Source organism: Leuciscus leuciscus (assembly GCF_965113295.1).
Source record: "Leuciscus leuciscus genome assembly, chromosome: 13".
In the NCBI taxonomy this organism is placed as follows: domain Eukaryota; kingdom Metazoa; phylum Chordata; class Actinopteri; order Cypriniformes; family Leuciscidae; genus Leuciscus; species Leuciscus leuciscus.
The window spans coordinates 36,872,140-36,876,694 of NC_138737.1; positions in this window are offsets into that span (position 1 = coordinate 36,872,140).

The window sequence follows — 4,555 nt, forward strand, 5'->3', positions numbered from 1 at the left end:
AGTGCAACTGGAAGAAAACAAAACTAGAGTTTTTTTTCCGCATTTCATGGAAAGAGAGCACGATTGCATACAGATAGGCCTTAAAAGCTGCTAGATCTGCTTATTTTTCAATCCTATTAGAAGAAAATAAACAAAACCCTAGGTATTTTTTTTTAAACAGTGGCTAAACTAACGAAAAAGAAAGCTTCAAGCCCAGAAATGTAAACACAGCAGTAATGACTTCATGTACTTCTTCACTTATAAGATTGATAATATCAGGGACAAAATTATAATTATGCAACCGTCGACTACAGTATCGCATCAGGGAGTGCATTTTAGTCTCCCTAAGGAAAAATTTGATTCATTTATTGCTATAGGAGAGGAAGAATTCGCTAAACTCATTAAATCATCTAAACCGACAACATGTATGTTATACCCTATACCGACTAAGCTAATGAAAGAGATGCTTCCAGAGGTCATAGATTCTCTTCTTACTATCATTAATTCATCTTTGTCTCTAGGATACGTACCAAAAACCTTTAAGCTGGCTATGATTAAACCGCTTGTTAAAAAAAACACAACTTGATCCTACAAAATTAGTCAATTACAGGCTGATCTCGAATCTACCTTTTCTGTCAAAGATACTAGAAAAGGCAGTATCTTCACAACTATGTTCCTTTTTAGAAAGAAATGATATCTGCGAGGATTTTCAGTCAGGATTTAGACCGTACCATAGTACTGAGACAGCTCTCATTAGAGTCACAAATGATTTGCTCTTAAAGGGCATCTTGCAGGTTAGTATGGAAGCCCGTTTCCGCCACATTGAGTAAAAAAAAAAAAGATTCTTTAAGTCATAATAATGAGAAACTTTCTCGTAATAATGACTTAACATCTCATAATAATGAGAAACTTTCTCGTAATAATGACTTAACATCTCGTAATAATGAGAAACTTTCTCGTAATAATGACTTAACATCTCGTAATAATGAGAAACTTTCTCGTAATAATGACTTAACATCTCATAATAATGAGAAACTTTCTCGTAATAATCACTTAACATCTCGTAATAATGAGAAACTTTCTCGTAATAATGAGAAACTTTCTCGTAATAATGACTTATTTTCTCGCACTTCTACGCATGCGCAAAGCAGCGGAGCAGAAGGGCGTGCCGCACTAGCGACATCCCCTGGTTAAAGCCGTGTAAATGCATCACAGCAAACATGGCACGCTCTGCAGTGAATAACATTAATGATAAATGATCAATATATGAGATGGGCTTCCACAGCTAGATAGTATTTTATTCATTTGTAATATTCATTTGTATTTTTGTGTATGAACAAGCAGCAACACAGAAGGGTGATCCATGGATTTCAAATAGATGGAGGAATGATAAGACAGCACACCTTTCCAAATCTGTTTAAGAACACTTATCTGGAAATCTGTGTAAGGGTCCGTTCATACAGAACGCACTTTTTCATTGCTTTTCTAGGCATATGCGCACTAGACGGACGCTCGCTCGCTCTTCTGCAGCGTCTCGCGCATGACACGGCGTTCTAAAAATGCGGCGCTCAATTGAAAAGAAGTTCAGCTTTTAAAAACACGTCTCGACCTTGCGTTTTCCCCCATTCCACTGCCCAACTATGTTTAAATGTCCCCAAAGTCATAAACATCTTAAAGGTGATTTCTGTATTGATATCTTCCAGATGAACCTGCACATCAAATATCCTAGAAGCATCTGCAAAATACGTGTTATATTAACACATGTACCCATATATTTTATGAAGATGTTACACTTAAACTTGATGAATAAATGTAATATTCCTACTTTAATCTGATAGTTTTGTAAATTCATGTAACAATTTACCATGGTAACCATCCTGCTTCTAAATTCCACTTTCACACCTTATCGTGCGCATGGAAAAGTATGGAAGATATAGGCCTACTGATGATGTTATTTAATGATACTACAGATTGCACTTAGTAGATCACACTGACTTTAATGAAAACAACTGTTTTGCAGAGCGTGCCATGTTTGCTGTGATGCATTTACACGGCTTTAACCAGGGGATGTCGCTAGTGCGGCACGCCCTTCTGCTCCGCTGCTTTGCGCATGCGTAGAAGTGCGAGAAAATAAGTCATTATTACGAGAAACTTTCTCATTATTATGAGATGTTAAGTCATTATTTTGAGAAAGTTTCTCATTATTACGAGATGTTAAGTCATTATTTCGAGAAAGTTTCTCATTATTACGAGCTGTTAAGTCATTATTTTGAGAAAGTTTCTCATTATTACGAGCTGTTAAGTCATTATTTTGAGAAAGTTTCTCATTATTACGAGATGTTAAGTCATTATTTCGAGAAATTTTCTCATTATTACGAGCTGTTAAGTCATTATTACGAGAAAGTTTCTCATTATTACAAGAAAGTTTCTCATTATTACGAGATGTTAAGTCATTATTTCGAGAAAGCTTCTCGTTATTATGAGATGTTAAGTCATTATTACGAGGAAGTTTCTCATTATTACGAGATGTTAAGTCATTATTTCGAGAAAGCTTCTCATTATTATGAGATGTTAAGTCATTATTACGAGGAAGTTTCTCATTATTACGAGATGTTAAGTCATTATTTCGAGAAAGCTTCTCATTATTACAAGAAAGTTTCTCATTATTACGAGATGTTAAGTCATAATTATGAGAAAGTTTCTCATTATTATGACTTAAAGAATCTTTATTTTTTTTACTCAATGTGGCGGAAACGGGCTTCCATACTAACCTGCAAGATGCCCTTTAAAGGGATAGTTCACTTTGAAATTAATTTTTGGTATGTTTTAGCTTACCTCAAGGGCATCCAAGATGTAGGTGTCTTTTAGGCCTGTCGCGATAATTAAATAACCGTCTGATCGCGATTATTTGATCTAACCGCGATTGTTTCAGACAACCGCGATTATTGCGCTCTTTTATAGACCTACGGCACAAGGGGGAGTCATGAACCAAAATAAATAGACAAGCAGTCAAGCACTAATTACGTTTTCTAGCCAATATTCAAAGTCATCTGAAGCCATTCCATAGCTTAATGTGAGGGACAGTAGTATATTTACATTGTTAAATTAAAGTTCACAAACTCGTCTGCAGCTGTCAATCATTCCGTTCAGCATTCAAACTCTGCAGCTGTCAATCATTCCGTTCAGCATTCAAACAGCGCGCGTCGTCCGGTTACGACAGGATACACGGTAAAACTTTCTCCAATGTGACATTGACGTTATAATGCTTGATCTGTAGATAAAGGGCTGTGGATTTGCATAAAATGACTTTATTTTGCTGGAGTTTTTTGCTGTTTCTAAATGACTCGCTCGCTACCGTGTGCCTACACAGCACAAGGACTATGAATTGGCATCAGACGCACAATAACTGGAGTTTAAAACTGTGAAGAAACAAATGATCAATAAACTGTTGGACTGATATACACTAGGATTTGTGCCCTCGACATTTCTTCGCTTTGTGCCGTGAACTTTTAAATGCGCACTTGTGCATCGCTGCGACTCCATGTTGCATTAAGCACATCATTCTGCACCCGAGATGCGCATACGCGCTTTGTTCCGCTCTGTTTTGTACAAGCGGGAAGGAAGTCGACCGGAAGTTGAAGCCGGCCGCGTGCCACCATCTTGTAGCAGAACTTCACCTGCTGTTAGCATCCCATTGACTCCCATTCATTTTGGCGTCACTTTGACAGCGAATAACTTTACATCTGAGGCGTTTAAAGACTCCATTTGTCCATTATTTATTTCTAAAGAAACACGACAATGTATAAAATGCCCCATTACCTTGTAGCTTATGTTATGGCCCCGTAAAAACAGTTTTTGTAAAAGTAGGCTAACGATTGCGTCATAACCACATGACTCTCTGTCGCACAGTAGAGAGATTACCGTATTGACGGGAGGAGAAGCTCGCGGGCAATCGGGGGGATGTGGAGGCAAAATGACAAAATAATTCATCAGAATACCTAGCAAAAGTTTCTCCTGCTCCTAGCTCATGGATACCTCCTACTCACGCTCTCCGTCTCTGCAAGATTCGGAAGGGAATGATTCAGATTTCTCATGCCACAGCCACTAGAAGACAGACGGGTTGCTCACGTCACATCTACGTCGTGAAGCTCAGTTTGAGTCTGCGCGTCAGGAACGGAAGTCCTAAAAAATCGCTGAAAATGGGCTTCACTTGCCTCAATTGAGTTCCAATGAGATGACTCTGTCCATTTCTTATACTGTCTATGGTTTTGTAGCGTATCATATTTTCATGGTTTGTGCACATTTGTTTTTATTAACATGTTTAGATTTTATTAAATTACTGTGCAGATGTTTTCAAAAATTACTTTTTGCTGCTGATTTATACACTCACTAAGTTTAATAAACAAATTGTCATAGCTATTGAATATAGCCTATTTATTTAATATTTAAAGGTGTTAACTGTAAACTTACACTGCAAAATGATAACTTACAAAGGATTAAATTCATCACAATTATTTAATGAATGAAGCACAAAGCCCTAAAACAGACAATTAATCAGCATAATTGCCAAAGCCCT